This window comes from Odocoileus virginianus, chromosome 5 (assembly GCF_023699985.2).
Source record: "Odocoileus virginianus isolate 20LAN1187 ecotype Illinois chromosome 5, Ovbor_1.2, whole genome shotgun sequence".
Lineage (NCBI taxonomy): Eukaryota > Metazoa > Chordata > Mammalia > Artiodactyla > Cervidae > Odocoileus > Odocoileus virginianus.
The window spans coordinates 87,238,108-87,253,778 of record NC_069678.1 but is presented as its reverse complement, the minus strand read 5'-3'; the positions used below and the strand labels follow the sequence as shown (position 1 = coordinate 87,253,778).

Here is a 15,671-nt window from a genome sequence, read left to right as displayed (position 1 = left end):
TTCCCATTGTCTTCAAGGTAAATACAGGATCCTTGGCATGGCTGATAAATCCTGCACCACCTAGCTCCAGCCTTCTTTTAACCTTCTGCTACTCTCCCAACATCTCTGTGCTGCAACCAGAAGGGCTTCTTTCTGTCTCAAGCACACACCAAGCTCTCTCCTGTCTCAGGGTCTTTGCACTTGCTGTTCCCGCTACCTAACACTTTCTCCTCCCCACCCCCCAAACCCCCACCCCCCACACCCCAGCACATACACTCAAGGCTAGCTCTTTTTCTGGCCTCTCTGTAGTGGCAGCCCAACCTCTGCCCACCCCATATACTCTATCACATCCCCCTTCTAACTCACTTTCAGCACTTAACTATCTAAAAATACCTGGTTTGGGGATTTCCCTGGTGGTCTAGTGGTTAATAATCTACCTTCCAATGCAGGGTACGTGGGTTCAATCCCTGGTCAAGGAACTAAGATTCCACATTCATTGGTTAGTTGGTTTAGTCGCTAAGTTGACTCCGACTCTTGCAACCCCATGAGCTGGAGCTCATGGGGCTCCTCTGTCCATGGGATTTTCCAGGCAAGAATACTAGAATGGATTGCCATTTCCTTCTCCAGGGGAATCTTCCCAACCCAGGAATCGAACGAGGGTCTACTGCCTTGCAGGCAGATTCTTTACTGACTGAGCTATGAGGGAAGATTCCACATGCCATGGGGCAACTAAGCAGCTACTGAGCCGGAGCTCCAGAGCCCGTGTGCTGCAACAAACTGAAGCTCACAAGCCACAGTCAATAATGGTCCCACACGGAACAAAGAAGATCTCTGGTATGACAACTAAGGCTCAATGTTGTTGTTTTCAATCGCTAAGTTGTGTCCAGCTCTTTGCAACCCCGTGAGCTGGAGCATACAAGCCAGGCTTCCCTGTCCTTCACTGTTTCCTGGCGTTTGCTCAGATTTATGTCTGTTGAGTGGGTAATGCTATCTAACCATCTCATCCTCTGCCACTCTCTTTTCCTTCCGCTGCCTAAGACTCAATGCAGTCAAATAAATATATAAAAATAAAGATCTGGTTTATCTGTTGTCTGTCTCTTTCTACTAGAATATAAGCTCCAGGAAAGTAGGAAATTTTCCTTTTTATCCCATCTAATGATAGTTACTGTTTGCTGAATAAACCACCAAGTGAGTAGAAGAAGGAAGAAGGAGGAAATTTGGAAAGAACACTGAATTGCCACACCTAGAAAACCCTGGTCCTTGCTACAGTTCTGCCTCTTGCTTATCTCCAGACAAGTCACTTCACCTCACCTGATCAGTCCCCACTGTAATATCCCTGGACAATGATGTTGTGTGTGCCATACACCTGTAGTGTTCACATTTTTACTCATGAAGCCCCATAAGAATTTTGGATAAACTGTTACTCTCATACATTTTTAAGTCAACAATAAATTATTTCTCACAAATTAAAATCAGTTGCAAGATAGAACTTTCTGGCATAGTCTTTATTAGAGACATGCTTTAGATATATCTTCCTCCAAACCTTGGAGCTACAGATTTAGCTTGCTCAGTTTATGCAAAATGTCTGCCATATAATCCAATTGTCAGAACCAGTCCTCACTGTCAAATCGATCAGCCAAACCAGAATAATCTTCTGTCTATAAGAGAATCTACCTTCATTCTTTTCTTGTTACCTCTAATTAATTTTTTATTGAGGTATAGTTGACTTGTGATAATATGTTAGTTTCAGGTGTACAACATAGTAATTCAAAATTTTTATAGGCTATACTCCATTTAAAGCTGTTATAAAATATTGGCTATATTCCTTGTGCTATATAATATATCCTTGTAGCTTATTTATTTTACACGTAGTAGCCTGAACCTCTCAGTCTCCTACTCCTATCTTGCCCGATCCTTTCTCTCTTCCCACTGGTAACTGCTAGTTTTGGTCTTACTGAGAGCCTAGCAATTCTAGCTCCCACCCTCCACTAGGCCTTTTCATGAGCATCTCTCTCTGTCAGAACATCTTCCCTCCCCAATTTGTTCTCCTGGCCAAGTCCTAACACCCCCTCCAAGACTCTGTCCTAACATTTCCTCTGCAAAGCCTTATTAAACCTCTACTATGCACCTGCCGTTGTGCTAAGCAAGGGATACAGTAACGAATAAAGCAGACATGGAAGAATTAAATCCCCCTTAGGGTACCACTGTCGTCTTTGTATTATCACTGTCTCCTCCACAAGGCTCTGAAAGCCCTGAAGATAGAACTTCTGTTTTATTCACCTTTTAAAGTTATGTATTTATGTTTGGCTGTGCTGGGTCTTTGTTTGCTGTGTGGGCTATTCTCTAGTTGTGTGCAGGCTTCTCATTGCGGTGGCTTCTTGTAAATCATGGGATTTAGGGTGAATGGGCTTCAGTAGTTGCAGCTCCCGGGCTCTAGAGCATAGGCTCAATAATTGTGGTGAATGGACCTAGTTGCTCCACGGCATGTGGGATCTTCCCAGATCAGGGAATCAAACCCGTGTATCCTGCATTGGCAGGCATATTCTTTACCACTGAGTCGCCAGGGAAGACCTATTTTATTCATCTTTGAATCCCTATTATGGAACCCACAGAACGAATCAGATTGTTTGAATTAACTTACTCACAAAAGATTGCTCGAACATTTCTGTATCAGAAACATACAGGGTGCTCACTATAAGCTGTGAACATTATGCATGGGACCAACAGAGCACATGACTGAATGAATGAAGTGTGAATGAGTGACTGAATGAATGAATCGGGGGAGGACTATGCTCTTCCCAATTGGATGAAGCAGCCCAGAGCAGGAGATGACCTGATGTACAGCAAGTGAGAAGCCAGTGTCGAGGAAGCTGGGGGAAGGCTGATGGCCTTTTGTTCTTTCTGTTACACAGAAACTTGAAGGACAATAAGGATTTGAACAAAATCCAAGGAATCCAGAGTCTGACCTAGATTTGAATTCTGGATCCACTACTTATTATTAGCCATGTGACCTTAGGCAAATCCCTTTGTCTCTTTGTATCTTCATGGGGCTGAGGATAATATAATAGGGTTATGATTAAATGAGATTACCCATTTAAAAGTCTGTAACCTGAGGCCAGGCAGAGAGGGTCGTAGGAACTGACAGTTCCCATCACTGACTAAGGATGCAATTTCAGAAACACAGCGGGAGAGCCTTCCTTTCCTTCCAGCTAGAGGTCCCAGCCCTGATCGCTGTTCTAACCTCAAACGGCAGGCGGCGCTTTCCCTATTCAGCCCCTCCCTTCACCACCTGCCCCTTCACTCCCAGCTCAGGGTTTACAGGTTGGCTCAAGTGCCTTCAATGCCAAGGGCGTCTGCTACATCTTTACAAGATAAAGAGGGAAGGGCGGCAGTTAGGGCGGGTCATGGCAGGAAGCGGTCATAGAAGCACAGGTGTTTCTGGAGGCCTTGCTGTGTGCCCAGCACTGGGCTTGGTGTTTGATATGTATCATCTCATGTCCATGGAGTCCCGACAACGACAACAACATCTCATGTCCTCTTCGTAACAACACTATTTAGAGATAAGGAAACTGACCTTCAGGAAGAGGCGGGGATATCAATCCAAATGCCTCTAAGACTCCAAAATGTTTCCACTCTGTCACGCTGGCCACCTGCTTATAGATGATCACCATACATTTGTGAAATAAACTTCAGTCTTCTTATTCCCAGGCAGAGTGAAACTGTGTGTCCCACCCATAATGTCACCCCTGCCCCACCCCATCCCTGCACCCCACCCCCGGCGGAGAATCATGAATAAAGAATAAAAAGTAATATATTAAGGAGTGCACAGAATCCTTCAGACACCCACAGCAGGAAGGAGGAAACAATCTCGGAGACTTGCTGGGTAGGAAGCAGCCAGAGACTGCCCGGCCCCGGCTGTGGCCCCCCGGGGCAGAATTCTAGGGAGGACTAGAATCTGGCTCAGTTGGAGGGAGGAGAGCTTTGGGGGCCTGGAGTTGGGGACAGGTTACTGAGCAGAACAGGATGAAGGAAGAGAAAGGCGAGAGATTGACCAAGGCTCAGAGGGGCAATGGCATTACCTGGTCCTCCCACCATCGGGGAGAGGGGTGAGTCAGAGCCCCCTGACTCCTGGCCCAACCTGCTGCCAACTTTTAAAATGAAAGTAGCAGGAGCGGACACTCCTGAAGCCTCCTCCGGATGGAGGTTGCCAAAGGAGCACTCCTTGGTCGGCCCTGGGCCTCGGGCGCTCCCCCCACACCCCACCCCACCCGCCCGACGGAGGGACCCGGTTGATGGCTCCCAGTGCCCGCAGCTTACCTGGGGAGGCCAAGGTGCGACCCAGGCAGCACAGGCTGCTCCCTGCCTTCCAGGCCAAGGGGCTGCCTCAGGTGTCCTGAAGTTCCCGCCCTGCCAGACACTGCTAGGTCGCTCCTCAAATTAAAATCCTCCCACAGGTTCCCGCTGGCCCAGCCCCCGGGGGAGGGAGCCCGAGGAAATCCCCTCCCCGCCCTGAGAGGGCCTGGGCCGGGCCAGCCAGCTCGGCAACCTCAGCCCTGGGCTGGCCCTGGATGAAAGAGCCCTCTCGCTCCGCCTGTCTGGATTTTAGCCAGGGAGCCTGTGACCGCCCCTTTGCTCTTTCTCCTTGGCCCCGGCCCTGAACTCCTGTCCTCTTCCTAGTCCTACCCTCCCGGGTCTCTTGCTCTGCGTTCGCAGCTCTCTGGAGAAAGACCACAGCTGGAGGACTCCTTTCTTTTCCCACCTTCTTATTTCCTGATTCCTTCTCAAAAAGATGCCGGAGAGCAAGAGAGCTTATTGATGCATCCCACAGGGGTCCGCGCCCCAAGACCCAGAGCAAGACAGAACCAGACAGAGAATGGATGGTGGGGGAAAGGGGGATCTAAGGAAAAAACGGTCTTCCCTCCTGTGTTTCTTCTTTACTCACATAGGAATACCACCCAACACTCTGACACCAGATGTGTGGGTTTAACCCACCCCAAACAATTCTGCAATAGCAGCTGGGTGTCCTCCAATTTAACTCAGTTCTGACACAATCTACCTGAAGCGAATGTCAGATCCCACAGGTGAAGGGCTCAGACTGCTGCCCACTTCAGAAGCCAATTGCAAGAAGTAGGTCCCCAGGTCACCCACAACTTTCATCCAACTTAGCTACACATCAGAGGTTCCTGTGTTCCCTTCCTGAGATCTATAGGGTGAGGTCTGGATGACTACCGAGCACAGAAGTGTCTGTCCTCGTGGAGTTGGGATGCAACACCCTCCCCGTAGGTGGATGCATTTACCACCATGGAAAGTCCCTGAACTCCTAAGGTTGGGATTTTATGGAGACCTCCTCACATAGGCATGATCAATTATTAACTCCATGTCCAGCCCCTCTGTTCTGTCAGAGGATAGAAAATTTCAATGTTCTAATACTGCCTGGCTTGGTCTTTCTAGTGACCAGCTCCCATTCAGGAGCTCACCCAGAGTGACCTCGTTAAAACAAAAGATGTTCATTGTGCTCTTATCTGGACTGAGAAGTTTTACAAGTGTTTTAAGAGCCTTGTGTCAGGGACAGAGTCAAAAGCCAAATATTAGAACAAAAAGATGCTGGCAGTGCTCTTATCACTTGGGAAATTACAAGACTTTTAGGCGCTCTCTCTAAACCAGGAACCTGGGACAGAGACCTATATATATATATATTATTTTCTATTATCTCACACAGGGGAACCAAACAGCTGGAAAAAAGATATTTAGGAGTGGTACAGAAATAGCAACTGAAGCCCTGGGAGTGAGTGAATACACTCAGGGAGAAAACCAGAGAAAGGAGAAAAGGGGATCTAAGACAGCACCCTAGGAAATACCAAGGGACATGCAGAGCATAGGGCAGGAGGAAGAGAGAGGAAAGGGGCCTTGCGTGGTGGTCCAGTGGCTGACTCCACACTCCCAATGCAGGGAGCCCAGGCTTGATCCCTGGTCAGGGAACTAGATCCCACATACCGCAACTAAGAGTTTGCGTGCTGTGACTAAGACCTGGCACAGCCAAATAAATACATGGGGGATAAATAAAGAGGAAATGGCCAGAAGTGAGGGCCAAGGGTTTGAGTCACTTTGAGCTCCTGTAACAACATACTATAGGGACCTGGCAGTCCAGTGGTTAAGATTCCACCTTCCAATGAATTGGCTACTTGGTTGGGGAACTGAGGTCCCAAAAGCCGCAGGGTGCAGCCAGAAGTTAAAAACAAGTTTCCGTCTGGCTGGCTTAAACTAGCTCATTTTTTCAGTTCTGGATGCCGGGAAGTCCAAGATCAAGGTGCTGGCAGATCAGTATCTAGAGAGGGCCTTCTTCCTGGCTTGCAGACAGTCACCTTCTCTCTAGGTCCTCACCTGGTGGAAAGCAGAGAGAAGCAAGCTCTCTGGCATCTCTTTGCAAAAGGGCTCTCATCTCATCATGAGGGCTCCACCTTCCTGACCTAATTACCCCCCAGAGGCTCCATGTCCAGTACCATCACATGGGGGCTTGGGGCTTCAACACATGAACTGGCTGGAGAGGGAACACAGCCCCACTATAGGGGTTGAGCAGAAAGGCCAGAAAAACAGATGCAAATTGGAGTGGACAGAGCAAGTAGGCTGAAGTGGGGAGGCATGGCCCTCGGAGATGCCCCAAAGCACTAAAGATGGATAGCTGAGCCTTTCCTCAGGAGCTTAATAGAGTGGCACCTCACTTCTATTTCCTAACTAAAGTAGGTGGCACGGTCACCTGTTAGAGGGATAAAGGTTGGATGGAAGATTGAAGGGAATTGTCAAATGTTTGAAAAAACTGTTGAGAGGAGAGAAACTCGACCAAAGTAATGTAGAGGCTCACAGAGGAGTATGGAGAGTCCGATCAGAACAACACACATACGTGGAGACCTCCCTGGTGGTCCAGGGGTTAAGAGTCTGCCTTCCAATGCAGGGGATGTGCATTTGATCCGGGGTCGGGAAACAAAGATACCAAGCCCGGGTGCTGTTAACTACTCAGCACATGCACTCCGGAGCCTGCGCCCTTAAATAAAAAGAACAACACAGATTAACAAGGAAGCGAGGCTGAGGGGCCCTCAGGGCAGCTCCTGTCCTAAGTGACCTGATGGTAAGATCAATGGGAAATGGATGAGACTCATGGGGAATGCCACCAACATCGTTCAGCTCCCAGATCTGGGGGGAGATTTTCCATAAGAGGGGAACCGTCTACAGAGAAAAGCTCCTGCTTTAAGGGACTATGGGCAGCCATAAAAGTGCAAAGAGCCTCTGAGGCCAGCAGTGGCAGTGCTGGGTTGCAGAACTGCACGGGAACAGTGGCTGTGCCAACTCAACTCCAGGATCCAGTTCTCCCCACCAAGTAAAGCGGGACCCAGGCTGTCAGAGACACCACCGTGCAGTCCAGCCTCCAAGCAATCTCCCTTGTTCTTGTCTCACCCTCAACAAGTTGCTTCCTGACTATGACTTGGTTTCTCAAGCTGTGTGGTTTCACAGAGGGAAGGTGTCTGCCCACACCCAACAAACACTTAAATTAGGGAGCTCTCAGACAGCAAAGCCTGTATCTAATTTATCTCTGTGTCCCTAGCACCCAGCACAGGGTTTAGCATTCAGTTGGGGTTCAAAAAGGTATTTGAAAAACAGATCTGGGGAAGACTGATATGCCCTTAAATACATTTTGTATAATTCTTGTTCAGGATTTGTGTATTGGTTGCTGTTGAACCCCATTCATATGGATCAGTACCTACAAAACATGTCAGTTCTGAAACATTGACAAGCTCATGTTTCTAAACCAGCAAAATTCAGAGCCTGGTCCTGCACTGTGGTGAATTCACCAAAATCGTACTCATTCCCTTTTTAAAAATGTATTTTATTGAAGTATAGTTGATTTACAGATTGTGTTAATATCTGCTGTACATCAAAGTGATTATATATATATATATACTTATATGTATATACACACACACATTCTTTTCCATATTCTTTTCCATTATGTTTTATCAGAAGATATTGAATATCCCTGTGTTATACAGTGGGGCCTTCTTTATCCATCCTGTATGTAATAATTTGCATCTGCTAATCCCAGACTCTCAACCCTCCTCCCCCATCCCCTCCCCCTTGGCAACCACAAGTCTGCTCTCTATGTCTGCAGGTCTGTTTCTGTTTTGCAAAGAAGTTCATTTGTGTCATGCTTTATATTCCACATATAAGTGATATCATACAGTATTTGTCTTTCTCTTTCTGACTTACTTCACTTAGTATGTTAATCTCTAGCTCCATCCATGTTGCTACAAACAACATTATTCCATTCTTTTTATGGCTGAGTAGTATTCCATTGTATCTAGAGATCATGGCCCTTCGAGGTCAGTGAACCAGGCTTCTTCTTTGTAAAGTAACATACCCAGAACCATCCCTCCTCATCCAACCAACATCATGAGATCTAGATCTCTTGCCTGGGAATTCCCAGGCAGCCCAGTGTTTAGGACTGGGCTTCGCTGCTCTGACAGAGAACATAGTAGGATGGTAGCACTGATTTGGGTTTGAGTGCTATAGGAAGGCAAGGGCCACGCACCTTTCCAGCTCACCACGCCCAGCTCGTCCTCATTCATCCCTCAAAACTTTGGCTGTCATATATGTAATCTGCACCCAAAATTTGTTGCATTGGTTTTTCAGTGTCCTCAGAAAGAGGGCATTTGACTCAGGCTGGGTCAATTTGTTTCCTTTTCCTAAAAATGTCCATAGGGGAAGGGAGACTCTACTTTGTCTCTGCTTATAGCTGTAACTAAAAGTAAGCCTGGGAGCTACAGAGAGTTCCTTATGAAGAGATGCAGAGTTAACACATCTTTTCCATGACACTCTGAACTTGCCACACAACTTCTGACACTTCTAGTCACCAAATGTGTGACCACTAAGCAATTCTCTGTGACCCCAGCTGGGCGTCCTACAATTAACTCTGTTCCGACATGATTGCCCTGAAGAGAGTGTCACATGGCACAGATGAAGGGCTCAGTCCCATGAGACAGTCCCCACTTCAGATGCCAGTCCCAAATAACAGGTTACCCACAACTTCTAAATAACTTGGTTACAAATTGGACATTCCCCCATTCCTCTACTCAGATTTGATTAACTTGCTACAGTGGATCACAGAACTCATAAACACATTTACCAGTGTGTTAAAAAATTATATAATAAAGGATACAGATGAAAAGACTGGTGAAGACATACAGGATGAGGTCTGGGAGGATCCCAAGAGCAGGAGCTTCTGTTTCCATGGAGTTAGGACGCACACCTTCCCAGTATTTGGCTGCACACTTTCACCAGCATGGAAACTCTCAGAAGCCCATGCTGTTGGCATTTTACAGAGGCTTACTTGTATAGGCGTGATCAATTATTTACTCCCATTTCCAAGCCCCCTACCCTCACTGGAGACGTGAGGGTGGAGGCAGGGCTGAAAATTCCAAGCTTCTAACCATGGCTCGGTCTTTCTGGTGACCAGCTCCCGTCCAGGAGCCCACTCAGAGTTGCCCCATTAGAAAGAAAGATGCTCTTATCTATTAAGAAACTACAAGGGTTTCAGCAGCTGAGCCAGGAACTGGCTACAGAGACCCACACATAGGTTCTATTTTCTCACACACACCATAACACCTACCGCGATGTAGTTACAATACCTAAGTGTGTGTGTCTCTCTCTCCCTGCTAAAAAGTATGCCCTGGGATTATGAGTTCTTCGAGAACAGTAACCTTCACTGTTTCATCTTTGTATCCACACAATTATGCCCCAATCTAACATGAAGTAGGAAACATTGAATGTTTGTTGAACTTTCAAACTGGGCACCAAAAATGAGGTTCCCACCTTTCCCAGGTGAAGACTCCCTCAGCCACCAGCAGGTGTCAGGACACGTCTCTCTGGCTTCTGGCTACCAAGCTCCTTGTCCGATCCGTAGCGATTGCTAAGAGTACAGGTGAGTCACTGGAGGTACAGAGAGTGACCACCCAGACAAGTCTAAGGCCGGGGTGTCAGGCTCTAACAAAAAGCGGTATAATTGAGGCTGCAACAAGCTACTCCTCGTATTCCTCCAGATTCCCAGTAGCATGTTTCCTGAATGCTGAACTCTTGCCTAAACAGGTTAGATGAACTGCAAAGAGAAGTCTCCCAATAAGAGATCTTTCCTTATAGGTTTTAGCATTCTATGTCTAAAAGACAAATAAACTGTTAAAAAGATACTCATCTATGAAAAAGTATAGAAAATCTAATACAGTGGAGCTGGTAAACAATCCACCTGCAATGCGGGAGGCCTGGGTTCAATCCCTGGGTTGGGAAAATCTCCCTGGAGAAGGGAACAGCTACCCACTCCAGTATTCTGGCCTGGAAGATTCCATGGATTCCATGGATTATGTAGTCCATGGGATCGCAAAGAGTCGGACATGACTGAGGACTTCCACTTCACTTCAAAAAAAAAAAGCAAAAACAAACAAAAGAAACTAGATAAAATGAAAAGAAAATATTTTTAATGCATGACTGACCTAGACTGGAATGTGAGGAGTCTCTAGGAGAAAACACAAGTAAGCCAGTGTGAGAGTCATATTTGCACCGGTGTCATATACAGATTCTTAGTGACTCAGCATCTGTGTTTTCATGCACCATGGAGGTATGGAAAAGTAAAAGTGAAAGTCACTCAGTCTTGTCCAACCCTTTTCGACCCCATGGACTGTGGTGAATTCTCCAGGTCAGAATACTAGAGTGGGTTGCCATGCCCTCCTCCATGGGATCTTTGCAACCCAAGGATCGAACCCAGGTCTCCCACATTACACGTACCACATTACATTTACCATCTGAGTCTCCAGGGAAACCCAAGAAAACTGGAGTGGGTAGCCTACCCTTCTGCAGGGGATCTTCCCTACCCAGGAATCAAACCGGTAGCTCCTGCACTGAAGGTGGATTCTTTACCAGCTGAGCTACAGGGAAGCCCATCCTGGGCCTAAAGAGAGCAGAAAATAGAGAAAATAAAATGAAGACATATCCTCACGCGGATCAGAGAAGAGTGAAAAATAAACACAAAACTGCCTCTCCTGGGAATTTTCTATCCCATACTTCCACTTATATGTGTTTACCTAGGGACATACTCTCCTTATCTGTATGAACCAAACACTCCAAGATGAAAATTTAGAGTGTTTCTGGATTGGTAGGACAGAGAGACAGCTGGGAGAAGCAAACCCAAACTTCCTCTTGAAGAATATGATTAAACTCAGTCCTCAAATATTTCCCACAAAGTTTCAACATGACTCACAATTTTTTAAAAAAACCTCTGACTACTCGAAGAAACAAATCCCTACAAGCAGAAACAACCATCTAGAGGATCATACCCATAAAGATCAGAAATATATATATATTTTTTAATTTTTTAAAAAAATTTTTGGCTGCATTGAGTCTCCATTGCTGCACATGGGCTTTCTCTAGTTGCGGTGAGTGGGGTCTACTCTCCGTTGTGGTGCCTGGGCCTCTCACTGCAGTGGTTTCTCTTGTTGCAGAACATGGACTCTAGACACTTGGGCTTCAATAGTTGCAGCCCCCCAGGATCTGGGGCTTAGACTAAATACCTGTGACATACACGATTAGTGGGATGTGGGTGGGGTCCTGTGCCCTGTGGGGTCTTTCCAGACCAGGGATTGAACCTGTGTCCCCAGCATTGCAAGTTGGATTCTTAACTACTGGACCACCAGGAAAGTCCCAAGATACTGCTATTTTGAACTATAAGCTATAATTTAATTATGTTTAATATGTTGAAATAAATTAGAATTAAAACTACAACCAAGAAAAAGCAAATAGCAATGACTGGAAGTCTAGGCAAGTAACAACAGAGTCTGAAAATCCTGGGCATTTTTCTTTGTTTAATTTCACTAGAGAAATTTAGGAACTCTTGGCTGCCAGAAAAACCAACAGTAGGGTAACTGGAAGGATTGGTATATGCAGCATGATTCCTGGCTGTATTCACCATATTGAAATTCACCATACTAAAAGCTGGTCAGGGGATGTAGCTCAGTGGTAGAGCGCATGCTTTGCATGTATGAGGCCCCGGGTTCAATCCCCGGCATCTCCATATTTTGGGCTTCCCACGTGGCTCAGTCATAAAGAATCTGCCTGCTAGTGCAGAAGATGCACAAGATGCAGGTTTGATCTCTTGGCTCAGGAAGATCCTCTGGAGTAGGAAATAGCAACCCATTCCAGTATTCTTGTCTGGAAAATTCCATTGGCAGAGGACCCTGGCAGGCTACAGTCCATGGGGTCACAAGGAGTTGGACATAGTTGACTGAGTATGCGTGTGCACACAAACAGACACACACACACGCCTGCAAGTTACAGAGATTGGTGAAGGTTTTGATTTAGAACTGCTGACCTTAGTTAAGCTTGTCAAAACTTTTTTTGATAAAATATACGTAACATAGTATTTACCATTTTAACCATCTTTAAGTGTACAACTCAGTGGATTCTCATTGCTTTTTAAGTCTTCTCTTTGTTCTTGATGTTTTGTTGTTCAGTCACTAAGTCATGTCCAACTCTGCGATCCCATGGACTGCAGCACACCAGGCTTCCCTGTCCTCCACTATCTCCTGGAGTTTGTTCAAACTCATGTCCATTGAGTCAGTGATGCTATCTAACCATCTCATCCTTTGCCTCCACCTCCTCCTGTTGCCTTCAGTCTTTCCCAGCATCAGAGTCTTTTCTAATGAGTCAGCTCTGTGCATCAGGTGGCCAAAGTATTGGAGCTTTACCTTCAGCATCAGCCCTTCTAATGAATATTCAGGGTTGATTTCTTTAGGATTGACTGATTAGATCTCCTTGCAGTCCAAGGGACTCTCAACACTCTTCTCCAGCACCACAATTCAAAACCATCAATTCTTCGATGCTTAGCCTTCTTTATGGTCCAGCTCTCATATCTGTACATGACTATTGGAAAAACCATAGCTTTCACTAGACAGATCTTTGTCGGCAAAGTGATGTCTGCTTTTTAATAGTCTGTTTAGGTTTGTCATAGGTTTCTTTCCAAGGAGCAAGCATCTTTTAATTTCATGGCTGCAATCACCATCCACAGTGATTTTGGAGAGTAGGAAAAGAAAATCTGTCACTGCTTCCACTTTTCTCCCTTCTATTTGCCATGAAGTGATGGGACTGGATACCATGATCTTAGTCTTATGGTGATAGTTTTATAACATGGTGAATATAGCCAATACCACTGAATCATATTTAAAATTGCTTCAAATGGCAAATTTCACATTATGTGTATTTTACCAGAATAATAAAATATGCAAGAAAAATACCAAAAAGATAAATTTAAAAATCTGGAAATTTAAAAAACATATTTTCAAATGATTGATGGTCAAGGAAAAATCATCGTGGAAACTAGAAAATAGATTATACCATTGTAAATCAACTACACTTCAATTTAAAAAGCAAATTAAAGGAAATACTTGAAACCAAAATGTTACAGGTCAAATTTTTTGGCATGCAGCAAAAGTAGTACTTATAGAGAAATAATATATTTAAATAGTGTATTAATGACCTATTGCTATATATTTCCCCAAAACTTAGTGATTCAGTTTTAGCAGCAAACAGTCTTACATTTAATCTCAAAAACAGCTTTGTTGAATGGTCCTCAGAATCTCTAATGAGGCTGCAGTCATCTGAAGGCTTGACTGGGGCTAGAAGATGCACTTTAAGTGTCTCACTCATCTTGTTGGCAGGTTGATACACATTGTTAGCAGGAGGCCTCCATTCCTGTCCTTGTGGACCGCTTCACAAGGCTGATTGAGTTCACACAACCTGCTGGCTGATTTACCCCAGAGCAAACATCCCAAGGTACTGAGGTTGAAGCCACAGTGCCTTTTATAATCTACTCTCAAAGTCACACATCATCACTACTACCATCATAGAAATCAGCCCTGATTCCTTAAGGGAGGAAACTACTCAAGGGTGTGAATATTAAGTGGTAAGGACCTTCAAAGACCATTAGAAGCTTCAGTTCAGTTCAGTTCAGTCGCTCAGTAGTGTCCGACTCTTTGCGACCCCATGAACCGCAGCACGCCAGGCCTCCCTGTCCATCACCAACTCCCGGAGTCCACCCAAACCTATATCCATTGAATCGGTGATGCCATCCAACCATCTCATCCTCTGTCATCCCCTTCTCTTCCTGCCCTCAATCTTTCCCAGCATCAGGGTCTTTTCAAATGAGTCAGCTCTTTGCATCAGGTGGCCAAAGTGTTGGAGTTTCAGCTTCAACATCAGTCCTTCCAATGCTTACTACTATAAACAGTGAAAATATTAAAAACATTTTTTCAAGGCCTCCATCATGATCCAGTGACTAAGACTCCATGCCCTCACTGCAGGGGACCCAGGTTCCATCTCTGGTCAGAGAACTAGATCCTACATGCTGCAACTAAGAATTCTCAAGCTGCAACTAAAGATTCTACATGCTGCAACTAAAACCTGCTGTAGCCAAACAAATAAAATAAAAGCATTTTAAAATTAAATTCCAAATATACAAAGAACTGAAACAAATAAGGCAAAAAGTCTAAACCTTTGGAAGAAAATATAACAAAGTGTTTTTAAGAACTTTGGCTAAGAAGAATTTCCTAAAGATGTAAATAAATGCTTACTATTAAGGAGAAGATTGATAAATCTAGCCACTTTAAAATGAATGGCTTTTCATCAAAGAAAATGAAAGGAAAAGCAACCAAACAGACAAATGGGCAAAAGACATTTTTTTAATTTGTTTTTTATTGAAGGATAATTGCTTTACGAATTTTGCTGTTTTCTGTCAAATCTCAACACGAATCAGCCATAGGTATACATATATCCCCTCCCTTTTGGACCTTCCTTCCATTTCCTTCCTTCCTTCCTTCCATTTCCCTCCCCATCCCACCCCTCTAGGTTGATACAGAGCCCCTGTCTGAGTCTCCTGAGCCAGACAGCAAATTCCTGTTGACTATCTATATTACACATGGTGATGTAAGTTTCCATGTTACTCTTTCCATACATCTCACCCTCTCATCCCCTCTCCCCGTCGTAAGTCTATTCTCTATATCTGTTTCTCCACTGTTGCCCTGTAATACATTTTTCAGTACCATTTTTCTAGATTCTGTATATATGCATTAGAAAATGATCTTTATCTTTCTCTTTCTGACTCACTTCACTCTGTATAATAGGGTCTAGCTTCATCCACCTCATTAGAACTGACTCAGATGTGTTCCTTTTTATGGCTAAGTAATATCACATTGTGTATATGTACCACAACTTCCTTATTCATTCATCTGTCAATGGACATCTAGGTTGCTTCCATGTTCTAGCTATTGTAAATGCAATGAACAATGGGATACATGTGTCTCTTTCAATTTTGGTTTCCTCAGGGTATATGCGTAGGAGTGGGATTGCTGGGTCAAATGGTGGTTTTATTTCTAGGTTTTTTTTTTTTTAAATATCTATTTATTTATTTGGCCACATCGGGTCTCTGTTATGTCATGCAGGATCTTTTGTTGCAGCTTATGGACCCTCTAGTTCTGATCCATGTGATCGGCAGCGTGGCATGAAGGTTTAGGTGCTCTGAAGCATGTGGGATCTTAATTCCCTGACCAGGGACTGAACCCAAGTCCTCTGAATTGAAGGCCAGAGTCTTAACCACTGAATCACCA

At 44.9% G+C, this 15,671-nt stretch overlaps 1 protein-coding gene and 1 non-coding gene across 3 annotated transcripts in view; one reads left to right on the top strand and one right to left on the bottom strand.

Moving 5' to 3' along the window:
* Positions 1 to 4,521, bottom strand: part of RHBDL2 (rhomboid like 2) — a 55,903-nt gene extending 51,382 nt beyond the window's left edge. Inside the window, exon 1 of one of the 2 annotated variants that reach the window (XM_020896927.2) lies at positions 4,297 to 4,521. The gene's annotated coding sequence lies outside the window, so the exon portion shown is untranslated. The remainder of the gene's footprint in view (positions 1 to 4,296) is intronic. The other variant, XM_020896924.2, reaches the window with a different exon arrangement.
* A 7,492-nt stretch (positions 4,522 to 12,013) lies between these two features.
* TRNAA-UGC (transfer RNA alanine (anticodon UGC)) lies at positions 12,014 to 12,085 on the top strand. Its single transcript has one exon. It is a non-coding gene; the product is annotated as a tRNA-Ala (tRNA).
* Positions 12,086 to 15,671: the final 3,586 nt, after the last annotated feature.